The sequence below is a fragment of the Pantherophis guttatus genome, chromosome 4 (assembly GCF_059756535.1).
Source record: "Pantherophis guttatus breed Tessera chromosome 4, ASM5975653v1, whole genome shotgun sequence".
NCBI classification, from domain to species: domain Eukaryota; kingdom Metazoa; phylum Chordata; class Lepidosauria; order Squamata; family Colubridae; genus Pantherophis; species Pantherophis guttatus.
The window spans coordinates 73,458,439-73,475,866 of record NC_142066.1 but is presented as its reverse complement, the minus strand read 5'-3'; the positions used below and the strand labels follow the sequence as shown (position 1 = coordinate 73,475,866).

At 42.8% G+C, this 17,428-nt stretch overlaps 1 protein-coding gene across 7 annotated transcripts in view; it reads left to right on the top strand.

The window, feature by feature from the left end:
• Positions 1-11: 11 nt before the first annotated feature.
• The window catches only part of BLVRA (biliverdin reductase A), a 38,459-nt gene continuing 21,042 nt past the window's right edge, over positions 12-17,428 (top strand). The window contains exons 1-2 of one of the 7 annotated variants that reach the window (XM_034416510.3): positions 13-478; positions 1,016-1,119. The gene's annotated coding sequence lies outside the window, so the exon portion shown is untranslated. Of the gene's footprint in view, positions 1,973-17,428 lie in introns of all 7 variants that reach the window. The other 6 variants (XM_087892417.1, XM_034416509.3, XM_087892416.1 and 3 more) reach the window with 6 other exon arrangements.

Sequence of the window (17,428 nt, the reverse complement as noted above, 5' to 3'; positions counted from 1 at the left end):
GGAAAGAGAGATTATTTTACGGTTTAAAGAGGAACAGTTTCATTTATGTTTACCAGCTAAGTGTGGGAAAACAGCTTGCTTAATTTGCAGGTTTCCAGGGGATGCGATCTTTATTATTATCATTTTAAATCACTGCAACCCTCTGGATGAAGGGCAATATGCGTTGGTTACAGTGACGGGTCTTTGGTGCTATCAGATCTTGGAGCTATAGTTCTCAATGTTTTTTTAAGTTGACAATTTTAAGATGTGTGGACTTCAACTCCCAGAATTCCCCAGCCGTCTAGGGAATTCTGGGTGTTGCAGTCCACGCATCTTAGAGTTGTTGAGTTTGAGGAACACTGGTGAAAGACAGGCTGTTTGCTAAGCCAAGTCTACATTACGCTGCCACTTCTCTCCGAGGAAGAATAGAAGCATGGGCGGCATAGACGCATCCCATTCCTGATCAACCCTCGTACCTACTGAATTTGCGATGCGTACAGTAAGTACCAAGGATTATTGGGCAGATTCGAATAGAAAAAATAAATTAAATTACTAGTTGTTCAATCTTAAAGTCTCTGCGTTCATTTGGCCTTGGCCGGGAATGACCTATTGTCACCTAACAAGACGGACTCGAGTTGTCCCATGAGATCTACCAATTAATGCAATCAGTCATTAATAGATTAAACAGAGCCTTTTTAATCAAAATGGGTTAAGGAAAGCTGGCCCTTCTTCAAATTATGTTTTTGCCTGGAGCTTAAAATTCAGCCCATGGCGAGTTGTCAGAGATGTTAAACCAACAGCGAAGAGGCAACACCTAGCCCAGTGTTTCTCAATCTCAACAACTTTAAGATATACGTACTTCAACTCCTTGAATTTCCCAGCCGTGGCGCGGGAAATTGTTGAGATTGAGAAATACTACTGAACCTCCAAATTCCACTTTGAGACAAGAAGAAAGCCATGGAAAAAGGCGCGTTTTCAAGAGGCAACTGGACTTTCTGGTGTTTTTTTTAAAAAGACGTTTCGTTTTTCATCCAAGCTGCTTCTTCAACTCTGAAGAAAAAGCACCTTTGGGACAACCCTGGATGACTGAGAATCTCCACAGACACAAAGCCACGGAGAGCTTTTTCCGCGCTTGTCCAGGTAATTCGCCAGGGATCGAGCGCAACTCGATGTTAATCCTAATAAATTTCGATTCAACAGCCCCTCGGTTCTTTCCGTCGCGGTAAAGCCGTTTATCAATGTATAGATGCTGTTGTTAAATGTAACTATGGACAGTACACAGTAGATCGACTACCTAGTTTTTCCAAAATATTCTCCAGGGAAGCTCTGGTCCGAATCAGCTCGATTTAAGAAATGGAAAATGCCGTCCGTACCGCGCGAATATAGAGAAATCACCACCACCTTTCCTATTTCTTCGCGAACTAATCTGATGCTAGTGACTAAGAGACTTCCAGAGAAGGCCCGCCCGGTTTCTTACTAAGAGCACCAATCAGCTGGTGGTGGTACTCCTTAACTCCGCCCATTTATTATCGGCGAGTCTTGATTTTACCCTGCCGAGGTTTCACCTGCTGTAGTCTGAGCTACATATCTGCGTTGACTCCCGGAACAGGGGTTTTCCTCCTGAATTACCACTCGGGAGCCGAGAAAGGGAATGCTTCGTTAGCAGCCGTAGAGACTTAGCCACCCGCGATTTGTGTAAGGGGCAACAAGCAAAGCAGCTGTGCTTCTAATACGGGGCTGATTGCGTGAACGAAAATCTGCCAGGAGCTGGAGTGAAGAGTAAGCGAAATACCCTCTCCTCTGTTAAACAAAATTATGTAGCCTTGTGTGGTACTTTGTCAAACGATGATGCGGAATGACAATCCTCGGTAGAGAATGTGCTTTGGCCGGTGTGTTCGACATTTCTAAATGACATACCGGTGTGGGGGTTTTCCTTTTCGGTGGAGAGAGAGATGTTGCCAGGATCCTGTGCCTTTTATTCCAGATAGGAAAGGTAAGTTGTCCCTTCAAGTCAGTCTTGACTCCTGCACTTTTCTTGACAGTACTTTTGGAAGTTGCATTTCCTTATTTCTAGGTCAAGAGAAAAGAACTGGCTCAAAGTCACTGGCTTTGAATCTAAAGAAAAACTAGAACTCATGTTTTCCTCTTTGTAGTCTGATACTTTTGTTATTGCGCTAGTGCCAAGAGGCACTATTGAATATTTTAATATTTTAATTTAAACTCCAGATTAAAGGAGGTAAGAAGCATTTTCTAAAAAGTGGAGTAATTAATTTTTAAAAGCAATTGCCAATGTTTCTAATTTCTTGCATATTTAAAGAATGCATCTATCATAGAAGGAATTTTTAAAGCCAAGATAAATATATAAAGCAACCGTAGGAATAGAAAATTGGATGAATTTTGGAGAACAGAGCTTGGTTTCTGAAGATCTGGGATCTATGACTCAATAGTAAAAGAGTAATAAAAACCAATTGTTCCATGAACAAGTACAAATGTAGTACTTGTACTCAATGTACTCAATGTTCAATGTACTCAATGTACAAAGGGCTAAAGGCTAAAGCATATGAAGAATGATTGCAGGAACTTGGTATGTCTAGTCTAACAAAGAGAAGGACTGAGTGACATAATAACAGACTTCCAATATTTGGGGGTTAGTCATAGAGAAGAGTGGGGTTGACCTATTCTGAGGGCAGGACAAGAAGTAACAGATGGAAGCTTATCAAGTATTGATCCAACCTAGAATTAAAGAAAAAATTAACAAAAATTAATCAGTGGAAAGGCTTGCCTCCAGAAGTTGTGGATGGTGCATCACTGGAGGATTTAAGAAGAGATTGGATAGATTGAATAGGTCATCTACTCAAACAGAGGATTGAACTAGAAGACCTCCAAGATCCCTTTCAACTCTGTTATTCTGTATAATGAGGGGGAAATTATTTTAAATGTTTGCTCTGAAGAGATGTTAGTAAATGTGATTAAATTTGCAATTTACATCTTTTGCTAGAGTAGTTCATAAAAATAAAGGACAGCAATGTTTTTAATACAATAGATTGTCTATTCAGATTTCTTGTGGGTATCAATAAAGTTGGACCATGTCATTCATTTTATTTCCAATATGTTGTCCACCTATGTTGCTGTTTCTAGAGCAAAAACTATAGTTACTAAAGGCTTTGACACACATCCCAAAAAATCCAACTCTTTAAAACCCTCCTAAAGTTCAAAAAGCAAATCTCCAAGAAATGAAGACCGAGGATACTTCGAGGTAGAGTTCATGGCTGTTAGTTAAGAAAGTGAAAAGAGAGTGGCATTGCTAGAATCCTAAATAGCAACATTCCCTTTTGCAATATTTTGTTGCAGGTTCTAGTTTCTCTGCAGGAAACTAGTTCCAATGTCTTGTCATGACCAAGAAATTGCATCGTGATCTTATCCATAGGGTAGAAGCAGACTATGTTCTCTGCAGCTGAAGTTACCAAATATTTTTTTTCAAATATCACTTTTCCCTTAGCACTGTCAGTATTTTTTTCTTATACTACTTTTATAATGTGTTTTCATATTTGTTCAGCTATGGTGCTGCTGATTTCTGTTTTTATATTTCACATGCTTACAGCATTTTAACTTTTCTCTGATACTAATGCATTTTTTAATATTGTTTCCATTTTTCTCTTTTGACCAGAAGTGGATTAGAAGGCAAGAAATTCTTAATTATTTATTTTTCATTGAGATGACTTTTTCATTTTTCCATATAACAAGTTGCATTCCTAAACAATCTTTAAAGTTTCCATTTCCACTGCATAACTCTGCATACAGATCTTCCCTGAAAGAAACCTGGGATAGCTATGTGACCTCTCTTTATTTCAGAGTTGTATCATGACATATGGCAGCACTCATGCTGTAAAAATAGATTGTAAAATGCATGTGGGTTTTGAAATTCTTCCTCACCCTGCAATTACACTATAAGTTATAGGTGGTACTTGATTATAATAAAAGCTATGTGGGTATTGTACTGTATTATATTAATTAACACATGCTGCAATTTTGTTTAGGAAACATAGCAGAAAATTAAAAGAAATAGTATTGTGGATCCTACCTTGATACTTTGATACAGTTATATTGAGGGCAAAACCTACCCTCTGTGCTTGATACTGGTTGACTCAGCATTGGTTTGCAGAAATGAGGAACCTGAAGCTTTTCAAATTTTGCAGTACCACGGATCCCAATCACTCTTGCCATTGCAAATAACTATCATTCACTTATCACAGGTGGACCTGGGACAACTCGCTGTGGCCAACCTGCTGCAGGATAACTCAATGCAGGATAATTCAATGCTGCAATGATTCAATAATCATTTCATTCAGTTACTTTTATAACTGGTGGCCATGTTTTCATCAGAATTATTGTAAACCTTGTATTTATGGATTGGCTTTATTTTATTGATATTGGCCATGGTTCCATTGAAATTAATTTAACTTTTGTATTTGGTGAATTCTCCTGCAGCAATTTGGTCGTGGTGCGTTGTCCCATTCCGTCACAGGTTGCCTACACTTAGCACTGTTCTTTGAAACACAGTGGATGTCAGTAAATCTTGATGTACAAGATGGTAAAGAAAGAAACCGCATCCTTTCTGGTTTCTTGAAATACATAATTCTCCTTGTATGGTTAATATGGAAACATTTCTCATTTATTGTTTAGAAAAATATTTTCATATTCAACTTCAAATAAAGTCAAATTTTAAAACTTTTATTACAACCAATAAGCCAAAAAGCACAACAATAAAATACACAGACCTGTAATTATTAATTAAACTTTTAAATGCAATAAAATTATCTAAAATAAATAATTATAGTAACTGTGGTACAAATAGTGGCAATCAACAAAATTTATAGCAAATCAACAAAATTTGTAGTAAACCTCAACTATGGATAGGATGGAAACTAGAAATGATAGTACAAAATCAGGCAATCTGGAAAGACATGTCAGAGATAAAAGATTGGCACATGCCTATTTGAGAAAAACTGATAAATTGTAGAGTTGGACACACTCTAGTTTGAAAAATATCTCAAAAATATTGTTCAAGGTGACTCATGGCATTTTCAAGCCCTAGTGGACAGAGACTTTCCAAAGAAGAACCTAAGGACTACAGTTTGCTAATCTTTTGTTAGCCAGGTTTATTTAAAATATTATCTGAGACCCAGTTGAGCCAGACCCACAGATAAAAAAAGTTTCAACCAAAAATTAAGGAATTGGAAGTAGGCCCGGTCATCCATTAAAGATTTGTTAACTATAAAACATCATTCTTGATGCATCTTGGAATATCATAAGCTGAAATATGACCTTAGCAAGAAAAACTTCGCAGTCTGCAAGAATAAAACGTGTTCCCTTGATTAGAAGAATCGTAGGTTTAGGTTTAGGACTATGTTGGGCCACACAGATAAATGTGTGTTCCAAGATAAGAAAGTCTAGAACTGCACCCAAGATATTAATATATACCTGCTAACTGAGGTCTCATTAAATTGCTGTTTATATAACCTACTGTTGTACAAACACTGGCACTTTATAGATTTGTGATAATTTATTTCATGTTGTTTTAGCCAATGCCTCAATGTCCTTCTCATTCCCACATGAGAGGCAGATAAAATTACTACATCATGCCAGTTTGGACTAGTAATTAAAGCATTGGCCTAGAAAGCAGAAGACTGAATTTTAGTCCCACCTTAGGCATGAAAGCTAGGTGGGTGACATTGGGCCATTCATTCTTTCTCAACTCAATTCACATCACAGGTGTAGAGAAAATAGGAGGAGGAAGGAGTATTAAGTATGTTCACCATCTTGAGTTATTTATAAAAATAATAAAGGTGGGATAAACAAAATTAATGTACAAGGCTCGAATTGCACAACTTGCTAACATTGGGGAATGATGATCAGAAAATGAGAGAGTCTGAACTAATGTATATATTAAAAAGTAAAGGGACTACAATGTACTTTTGCCTTACCCCCCCCCCCCCGTTCAGTGATAATAACTCCAAAATATACCTATAAGGAGAACTTCTGTCTTTCAGTAAAGTGTTAGAATAGTCTGAATAAGAAGGAGAATATTTTATCCATTGAAGATTCCTCGAGTTCTTGCTATAGCTGTTCCTTTGGAATCAGATCAAAAGATGATTTGAAATCCACAAAGACTGCAACAAAGCAGTGAAGTGAACTGTATTTTCAGCTAAATGGTGCAAGACCAGTGAGCTCATCTAAATTTGAACAATCCCTTCTAAGTCCCATCTGTTTAGAATTGAGGACATTTTCATTTTGCACTCAATCCAAAAGTTTTAAATAAAGATACTGGTACAGGAAGTCCTCGACAACACAGTTCACTTAGTGACAGTTCAAAGTTTATTTATTTATTTATTTATTTATTTATTTATTTATTGTTTATATTTATATACCACCCTTCTCCCGAAGGACTCTGGGCGGTGAACAGCCAACAGATAAAACATAAGAAATACAAAATTTAAAAACAGTATTAAAATCCGATTAAATTAATTTGGCCCACAATTAAAAACACCCCTGTATTAAAACCCATAATTAAACAATTTAAAAATTAAATCAATTTAAAAGAATTAGGCCAGCCCGGCTTGTTGGAATAAAAACGTCTTTAGGTAGGGCACGGCGAAAGGTGCGTAGATCCGGGATCCGCTGTATCTCCGGGGGCAGCTCATTCCAGAGAGTAGGTGCCCCCAGAGAGAAGGCTCTACCCCTGGGGGCCGCCAGTCGGCATTGTTTGACTGATGGCACCCTGAGGAGCCACTCTCTGTGGGAGCGTACTGGTCGGTGGGAGGCTATCGATGGCAGAAGGCGGTCTCGTAAATACCCGGGTCCTAAGCCATGGAGCGCTCTAAAGGTGGTAACCAATACCGTGAAGCGTACCTGGAAGACCACCGGGAGCCAGTGCAGCTCGCGCAGGAGAGGTGTTACATGGGAGCGCCGAGTTGCCCCCATAACCACCCGTGCGGCCGCATTCTGGACCAGTTGGAGCCTCCAGGTGCTCTTCAAGGGAGCCCCATGTAGAGAGCATTACAGTAGTCCAGGCAAGATGTGACGAGAGCATGAGTGACCATGCGTAAGGCATCCTGATCCAGAAAGGGACGCAATTGGCGGATCAAGCGAACCTGATAAAAAGCCCCCCTGGCCACAGCCATCATATGCTCTTCTAAAGACAGCCGTGTATCCAGGAGGACTCCCAAGTTGCGAGCCCTCTCTGTTAGGGCCAACGACTCGCCCCCAATAGTCAGCGATGGCACCAACTGACTATATCGGGATGCCAGAAGCCACAGCCACTCGGTCTTGGACGGGTTGAGCCTGAGCCTGTTTCTCTCCATCCAGATCTGCACGGCCTCCATGGGACATCACATCAAGGGCATCGTTGGAGTGGTCTGGGGTGGAGATGTACAGCTGAGTGTCATCAGCGTACAGATGGCACTTCACCCCGAAACCACTGATGATCTCACCCAGCGGCTTCACATAAATGTTGAACAAAAGGGGCGAGAGAAACGACCCTTGTGGCACCCTACACACAAGGCGCCTCGAGGTCGATCTCTGTCCCCCCGTCAACACGAACTGCGACCAGTCAGAGAGGAAGGAGGAGAACCACCGGAACACGGTGCCCCCTACCCCCAACCCCTCCAATTGGCGCAGCATGATACCATGGTCGATGGTATCAAAAGCCGCTGAGAGATCTAATAGGACCAGGACAGAGGAACAGCCCCTGTCCCAAGCCCTCCAGAGATCATCAATCAACGCGACCAATGCCGTTTCCATGCTGTACCCAGGCCTGAAACCCGACTGGAACGGATCTAGATAGACCGTTATAGTGGCACTGAAAAGTGACTTATGACCATTTTTTCACACTTACAATCCCAGTGTAAGTGCGGCATCCCCATGGTCCCATGATCAAAATTTGGATGCTTAGCAACTGACTCATATTTATGATGGTTGCAGTGTCCTGGGGTCACATGATCACCTTTCGCGACCTTCTGACAAGCAAAGTCAATGGGAAAGCCAGATTCATTTAACAACCATGTTCACTTAACCACTGCAGTGATTCATTTAACAACTATGGAAGATCATAAAATGGGGCAAAACTCACAACTGTCTCACTTACTAATAGAAATGTTGGGCTCAATTATGGTAAGTTGAGGATTACCTTTATTAAGCAAACTAATTAGTCTGTAGTTGGCAGGTTTAAGTCAATTTCCTATATTCCTACAGAGTGGGATAACTACAGTCCTTTATTTATTATTATAATGAGCCTGTCCATTCCAGTTTTAAATGATGGTGGCTGTTAAGTGAGATGGCCTTGTTTAATGATCCTCACCCTCTGCTCTCCCTGATATGATTGTTAAATGACCATGCAGGTCATTAAATGGAGCATGGTATGCCTCAAGGATGGGGAGATCTTGGGAAACTTAGTGCAGGCTCAGACTCTCTGGGCTTTCCATGGCCACCAACACCCCTGAGACACCCCAAGCTCTGCTTGCTGCTCCTCAGGGTCCCCGTAGCCCTTATCCTCTGTTGAGCAACGGGTGGTAAGGACTGAGGCGAGACAGGAATTGGAATTAACAAGCCTTTATTAGGCTAACACATAACAAGAACAGCAACAGGAACAGAACAGAAACTTGCGCGTTTGACAGCTATTTATGCTATAGCTGTCAAACTATTCAACCAATGGTAGCGTCTGAATTCTCCCGCTGGCTCGGGGCACGTCTTAGCCAATCAGAACCCCGCATCATAAGTCCGAGGACTTAGCACCCCTTCCCTCCTGGATGGCGCACGTGTAGTCGCTCAAATAAGCAGGGCTCTACCGGGTCCACGCAGACCTATGCAGTTCAGGGGCAGCCTCTGGAGAAGTAGGAGGTGTTTGTGCTGCTTGCGGAACTCCCTGCAACTCTTCAGGAACTTCAATGTTGGACTCGACCTTGGATGGCTGGCCCGGTTCACCAAGTAAGTCGGGTGCTGGTGGTGCGCTTGAGACAAGGACGGAGGGCCCAGAGTTAGGGACTGGATGGGTCTCGTGACCCTTTTGACTTGTTGTTTCCCTCTGCCTTCTGTTATGCGGGCGTGCAGTTGATTGATGTGGTGCTGCCAGAGTCTTCCATCAGGCAGTTCCACTTGGTAGGAATAGGGCCCCGCAATCTGTAGTATCATCCCTGGCAGCCACTTTGGCTCGCCTCCGTAGTTTTGGGCATAGATGAGGTCACTCACACGGAAACTGCGGGCGCAGCTTGTGGAATCTGGGGGGTTTTCGGGTGTGTAACTGGGGTGGAGGTGGTCAAGAGTTGTTCGGAGTCGACGGCCCATTAACAGTTCAGCTGGGCTCCTGTTGGTAGAATGCAGGGGGTTACGTGCTGTGCCAATAAGTACCGTGCAACTTTCTCTGGCCAGTCCCCTCTGTCAAATCTTGCTAGGGCGTCCTTGGCTGACCTTACGGCCCACTCGGCTAATCCATTGCTGGCCAGGCAAAAAGGTGTAACCCTGGCATGGTGGATTCCAAGCCCTGCCAGATAGACTTGGAAGGAGGCAGATGTTAGTTGTTCCGTTATCGGAAACCAGGATGTTGGGCAGCCCATGGGTAGCAAACAGTCTTTGCAGTGCTCTGATTAGGGTGCTAGATATGGTGAATGCCATTACAACTATCTCGACCCATTTAGAGTATGCATCCACCACTATCAGGAAAGTCTGCCCATGGAACGGGCCTGCGAAGTCCACATGGATCCTGGACCAAGGGGCCTTGGCAATGGTGGGATTCAATTTTTTTAACAACCGGTTCTGTAGGCGTGGCTTAGTTGGGGGTGTGGCTTGGTGGACATGGCTAGCTGGTCATGTGACTGGGTAGGCGTGGCTAGCTGGTCATGTGATCGGGTGGGCGTGGCTATATGCATAGGGACTACTCAGAGGGCTGAAAAAAAGTCATTTCTGACTGGTCCTCGCACTTTTGACCGGTCCTCGCACTTATAACCATCCTCACATTTATGCCTGTTGCGGCATTCTTAACAATCGTGTCAGTCATTTCACCACTACTTCTCTTCACCACGGTGACAAGATAGGGCACAAAAGGTAAAATGTGTGGACAGTCGTAAGTTTAAGGACTGGTCAAAAGTGCGAGGACCGGTCAAAAATAACTTTTTCAGCCTTCTGACTAGTCCATATGCACATAGGGACTACTCAGAGGGCTGAAAAAAGTCATTTCTGACTGGTCCTCGCATTTTTGACCGGTCCTCACACTTATGACCATCCTCACATTTATGCCCATTGCGGCATTCTTAACAACTGTGTCAGTCATTTCACCACTACTTCTCTTCACCATGGTGACAAGATAGGGCGCAAAACGTAAAATGTGAGGACAGTCGTAAGTTCGAGGACTGATCAAAAGTGCGAGGACCAGTCAAAAATAACTTTTTCAGCCCTCTGAATAGTCCATATGCACAGAAGGATACAGCAATAGAGAGGGATGAAGGAAGGAGAAGAGAGATGGAAGAAGGAAGGAGAGAGATGGAAGAAGGAAGGAGAGAGACGGAAGGAAGAGAAGGTAGGAAGGAAGGGAAGGGAAATTAGAGTAGGAGTGAGGGTAAGAAAGGGAGGAAGAGAGGTGGAGAAGGAAAAAGGAAGAGGAAGTAGGGAGGAGAAGAAGGGGGGAAAGAGAAAGTAAGAAGGAAAGAAAAGAGAGAGGTGGTAGGCTTGAGGAGAAAGATTGCTGTATAATAAAAAAGATGAAAGGGAAGAAAGCCAACTCCAAATAAATATAAAGATATTAAGATAAAGAATGAATTGTTAAACTTTAAAGAATAAAAGAGAACAAATATGAATAAATAGCAATAATTAGAAACACACATACAAACATACAATGTATTTTCTTTGAACAGAGTATTTGGCCGGTTCACAAATTTAAACAGTATTTAGTCATTTCAATTAAATTTATAATTTCTATATTTCCTTTTTGCCATATTTATTCCTCATCTATTTTTTTAAAAAACCAATATTACCCTTCATCCTCATCTCTAATCTTAATCAAATTCAATTTTTTCCTTCTATTCTATATTATACCCCTTCCCATTGTCATCTATTTTTATATCCATCCTCACATTGGTTAATTATGTAATATTATAGTTGTTTAATACAAATTCAACATTTTAATATAAATTAGTTATATTACTATCTTTTTTGAATATTAATATGAACATGAATATTTCAATTATTTCCATGCAATCCAATTTCTTACAAATCAATTAATTATATTTACCAATAATAATAAACCAAATAATTTCCCCCATATATTCCTCCAAACCACAACTTAACCGTTTCTGCTTTCAACACAATATACAATTAATAGTATCTCAATTATTACAATTCCCTAGTTAAATAGAGCTTTTTTTCTTTTGTGTTTTAAAGTCTTGAACTCTCCTCTTTTGCCCTAAATTTCCCATTGTTTGCCCCTACCTTTTTTGGTGAAGAAAAAGAAAAAGAAATATCTCTCTGCCTCATTTTGTCATGTTGCAGCAAAGCGCCTGCTTTACTTTCAGTTTCGGTTTTTCAGCATAGCTAGGGAAAAAAAAATCTGCTTCAGCACTCTTTGCAGCTAGCAACAGAGCCCTGCACAAAACAGCTGAGAGCAAATCAGCTGAGAGTTGGGAGGCCGATCTAATCAACTTGTGCTAATTAACCTATGCTGAAGCTGAAAGGGGCTGTTTTTTCTTGCTGTTTGCTTGCAAGGAGGCACAGGCCAAAGGGTGGGGGCCACCCTCCTTGCCACTTAGCCCCTCTGTCACCCCCTTTTGCCTCTAGCGCCCCCTGCCACCCCTCTTGCCTCTTACCGCCCTCCTAAGGTATCCCACTGCCCCCTGGGGGCGATACCGCCCACTTTGGCAACCACTGGTTTAACTACTTAACAACTGGTTCTACCAAAGTAGAATCCCACCACTGGGTCTACCCATTTATTTTTGCAGGCACCAGTCTACTCATTTGTTTTCTTTTAACACAGATCAGCTGTAGGGCAGACCTTTGAAGCCCTGCGGCAGCCGCACGGCCAGTAAAATTATAAAAAAACACCGAACCGTTTCTTAAATTGCTGGCTCGCCCACCCCTCGCCCACCACTATTTATTGGCAATAAATAGTGGTGCGGAGGGGTGGGGCAAGGGGTGGGGCGAGCCAGCAATTTAACAAACAGTTTGGCCGAACCACCTAGAACTGGCAGAATCCCACCACTGGGCCTTGGGCATCTCCCATTCCCTTACTGGGACGACAGGGCATGATTGTTGGCATGACTGGCATCTGGTAACCCACGTGGTGGCTGCTTGGTCAAAGTTTGGCCACCAGACTTAACTGCATCCCAAAGCCTTCATCCTGATGATGCCAGGATGTTCCTCATGAAGGCATTCCATGACCGGTGTTGAAGCTGAGGTGGCACCACTACCCGGTTGCCCCATAGAAGGCACCCTCGTTGGACCAACAGTTCATGCTGTCTGGCTTGGTAGGGTTTGAACTCTAAGGGCACTTTCCCAAAGGGCCAACCCCTTCGCACCCAGTCCAGGACCCTGCGGAGGACAGGGTCCTTCGCTGAAAGGGCAGCAACATCAGAAGCTGTCACTGGTAGGTTGAGGGAATTTATGAGGAGAACAGAGGAAGCTGGGGAGGGGTCAAGCATGGTGACCGGGAGGGGGCGGCAGTTTAGAGCATCTGCGTGAGCAAGATGTTTGCCAGGGCAGTAAATGAGGTAGTATGAATAAGCGGCTAAGAATTCGATCCATCAGGACATGCATGGCAAGAGGACCTGGGGGGGTTGTTTGTTACCTGCTAGAATTCCCAGTAGTGGCTTATGGTCCCTGACGACAGTGAAGGATTGGCCGTACAGGTAGTCATCGGAGCGTTTTATGGCTGCGACTGCAGCCAACGCTTCTTTATCGATCTGACCATAATTGCGTTCTGTAGAGGAAAGAGTCCTCAAATAGAATGCAATGGGGGCTTCTGTGCCATTAGGCAGAGCGTGGCTTAGGACAGCCCCAATACTGAAAGAGGAGGTGTCGGCGACTAGGACCAGGGGCAGGCTATCAGTGTATTGTACCAAGATAGCGTCAGATGTTAAAAGATTTTTGACAGTGGCAAAAGCAGCAGCTTCTCGGGAGCCCCAGGACCAGGGGGTCTTCTTGTCCAGAAGCCTATGCAGTGGCTCTGTAACTGAGCCTTTGTGCGGCAAGAAGACGTTGTAAAAGTTTAGAAGCCCTAAGAAAGCCTGTAATTCAACTTTGTTAGTAGGGGTCGGTGCCCTTTTGATAGCAGCGGCCTTAGAGGGTGTGGAGTGGATGCCGGTGGCATCTATGAGGTATCCTACGAACTCCACCCTGGGTATCCCTATTCTGCACTTTTGTTTTTTCAATTTGAGCCCAGCCGTTTGGAAACGTTGCAGGACTGCCCTCAATTTGTGCTTCAGATCAGCCTGGTTGGTGGCTGAAATGAGCACATCGTCGAAATATGGAACGACTCACTACAATCCTTGCAATAGTCATTCCATAAGGCCTTGAAAAATGCCAGGGGCGACACTGATGCCAAACTGGAGGCGCCGGCACTTGTAAGCGCCCCAGTGGGTCACGATGGTCTGAGCCTCTACCGTGGCAGCATCCATCGGGAGCTGCTGGTAAACTTGTGCCATGTCCAGTTTGGCAAAAATGGAGCCCCGCCCTAGAGAGTGCAGCAAATGCTGTACTATGGGCACTGGATAGGGGTTGGCCTGAAGAGCCCTATTCACTGTGCATTTGTAGTCTGTGCAGATGCGAATTGACCCATCTGGCTTGATGGGTATCACAATGGGAGTCTCCCAGGGGGCGTGATCCGTAGGCTCCAAGATGCCTTGTCTATCAATTTGTCCAGTTCCTTTTCCACTAAGGGCCGAAGAGCAAGAGGTACCTTCCTGGGTTTCAACCTAATTGGGACAATTTGGGGGGTCTAAATTAAGAGAAATATGTGAACGGTTATATTTACCTAAATTGTCGTTAAACAACCTCAACAAATTCGGTCAGGACGTCTTCGAAGTCGTCACAGGTGGTTGAACAAATGCCAGTAATGCCAAGACCTAAAGCGCCAAACCAGTCGAGGCCCAGCAAGCTGGGAAGGTGGCCGTTTACTATAATTAATGGCAGGCTTCCTATAAAGCTTTTATATTCTACTAGTAGTTTGGTGCGCCCCAAGGTGGGAATATGGTTTCCCTGGTAATCACAAAGCTGCACCTGGCAGGTCTGCAGGGCTCTTTTTTGAAATGTGGGGACCACCTTCTTTTAGGTGTCCCAGGAGATCAGGGATTTTGAAGACCCTGTATCGACTTCCATTCTGCAAGGGACACCTTCGATTGTTATAGTGAGGTAAATCTTGTGGCTTGCTGATGCCTTGGATTGGCGGATAGCCACCTCAGGCGGTCCATTTTCAGGGAAGATGGTGAAACAGTCCCCACTCGGCTTCACTGTCTTTGGGAAAGGTCGTCGATTGAAAGGTGTTTGTGGGTTTTGTAGATTGGCCCGACAGACGCACGCCAAATGTCTCTTTTTTCCACACCTGCGGCAGATGGCTGTTTTAAAATGGCAGACCGCTCTGGGATGCCTCTCGCCACAACCTTGACAGGGCAATGCTGCAAACTCTTTTTCTGAGGTGTTTATTTTGCCTTTGACTGTTTTGAGGCGGCTAATGTTGTCCTCTTCTTTGTCCTCCTCGTCAGGGTCCACTACTTCGGAATGAATAGTGTGTGGCTTGTTGGAGGGAGCGGAAATTTGCGATTTCCGTATCTCCACGGTAGCTTTACTTGACAGCTCACACGCTTGTGCCTCTTCGATTGCTGACAGGAGGATGATTTCTTTCTTTTCTAGCAAGTGTATCCTTTTCTATCTAGCAAGTTGTATCCTCGGGTCCCTCACTCCACAAACAAATTGTTCTAGCAGGGAGTCTTCTAAGTCCCTAAACTCACAGTTTAAAGCCGCAGTCCTGAGGGTGGCTATGTAATGGTTTATGGATTCCCCCTCAGCTTGTAGAATCTGCCAGAAGTTGAATCAGCAAGCGATGGGGGAGGGAGTGGGCGCGTAGTGGTTCTTAAGCTTCTCCCTCAAGACTTCCCATGGTCCGACTGGATAGGAACTGGGGCTAGCAAAGCCAACGCCGTGGCGAACATCTCAGGGCCACACGAGTTTAGGAAGTGTGCCCTTTTGCGATTGCTGGTCAGCCCCGTGTAATTGTTTGCCTCAAGGAAACATTCGAAACAGGCTTCGTAGGAGTTCCAGGTCTTGGTAACAGGGTTGAAAGGAGCGAAGGTTGGGGGTGCCATCCTTATAAGGACGGGTTCTAGTTCCAAAATAATGCCGTTCGAGCGATGTCTCGTCGCTAGTGACTTAGGCGGCATTTAGGCTTAACGCAGCCAGCTCGCAGTGACTTAGCTACCTGTCACATCACGCCCATATCTCACCTTCGTTGCCAGTGCTCTGTTGAGCAACAGGTGGTAAGGACTGAGGCGAGACAGGAATCAAAATTAAGAAGCCTTTATTAGGCTAACACATAACATGAATGGCAACAGGAATAGAACAGAAACTTGCACGTTTGACAGCTATTTATACTATAGCTGTCAAATTGTTCAACAAATGGTAGTGTCTGAATTCTCCCGCCAGCTCGGGGTGCATCTTAGCCAATCAGAACCCCGCGTCATAAGTCTGAGGACACAGCACCTTGGACTTGCTTCTGTTGTCCCACAATTCCCCACAGGCCTTTCCCACCACCAGGTCCCTGCAGGCCGTTCTTCCCCCCAAGTCCCTACAGGGAGCTCAAACCAACAACATATCCTGCATTCAGTTATTTTAGGCCTGGATTCCATCTAGTTTCCATAGCAAGTCTATGGACTAAGCTTGTGAATACTACTATGGATAGATGGTTGCTGTTGCTTATGTATAATCTTTATAAGGATTTTACAATTCTCTTTTCAGCTAAGGCTCACACATAATGACTTCGTAATCCTACTAAAGATTGACATTATACCTCTTTTTACTTCTCTTGAAAGGGTCCATGCTAAATTCATAAGAGCTATATTCCACATAGCACTTTGCATTCCAAATATAATATTAAGAAGAGAGGCTGTCTAAAATCAAAACAGGTGACTTGCATCATAACATAACATATTGACTGAAATTAATGTCACACAGGTTTCAATTCTGTCTTTATTGAAGACAATATGATTCAGAACAAATTCAGAAAAATATCAACATCTTGGCTTTTCCAAGCAGTGATGGGTTATGAGTGTGCATTCACTACATTTAAACAACTTATTAAAGTCCTAGAAGCCAAACAGGATCTGTCTGAAATACCCAAGAGTTTTTTTTCTGAGCAGTCAAGGCACTTTTTACAAACCAATGAGATACTTATATTAAATAATTGTTTCCAAATTCCAAAGATAACTAATGTCAGCATGCTTCAACACTTTCCCTATAACAGTTTGGAGGACTAATACAAAAATAAAAGCTTGGCTCTCCTTCCAGAATTTAGCAGAGGCCATATATTGGCAGATTCATCGAGATCGGTGTTTTTCAAACTTGGCAACTTTAAGATATAAGAACCAATTCTGAGAATGCTGACGGGGGTATTTTGAAAGTTAAAGTCCAAATATTTTAAAGTTGCCAAATTTGAAAAATGCTGATAATCAGCATAGTTCATCTTCACCACACTGGCCTTGACAGTCATTCCAAGCAAAATAAAATTATGCAGTCTGATGATGTCACTGCTACCAAATGGTCAGGCAAGTCTCCTTCATTACCTCTCTAGATTAATTGAATAAATGACCTTACCCAGAGTATTGTGTTTGAGCAAGACTGAAAGTGAGATATACATGAAATAATTATTTACGTACCTGAAACAATAATGCAAAAATAATTATGAAAATTTTGTCCCTTGACCTATGTTCATTTCATAAAAGATATTTCCTCTTCTATTCTGCCTTAACTCCAAGATGTTCACAGCAATCTTAGGGTCTCTATCAGGTCTTTGCACTACAGTAATTGCTATGCCATGCCAGTTCTTCTTGTTCCTCACTTCAGCAATGTTATTCCAAATTCTTTTAGATCTGTGTGAATGAACATGAATAGGATTGAATGGCTGGAATATCCTGATTGGTGAGCTTGTGCATTGTTGTTTAATGAACTTTTGAATCCAGACATTAATATTCCAAATTAACTGAACATTATGTATAAGGCAGTTTTTCTAAATGACCGGAGAATATAGAAATAGAAATTCAGATGTGATAGGCATCAAATAGGAAAATAATGTTTTCGTTTATTTTCCAAGAATCTTTGAAAAGAGACAGGCTTAACCTTCTGTGATCCTCTGTAAAATCTCAGAATGTAATAGTTAGTGAGCTTTCTGTCCTCATTATCATTTATAGCCAGTTTTCATTTT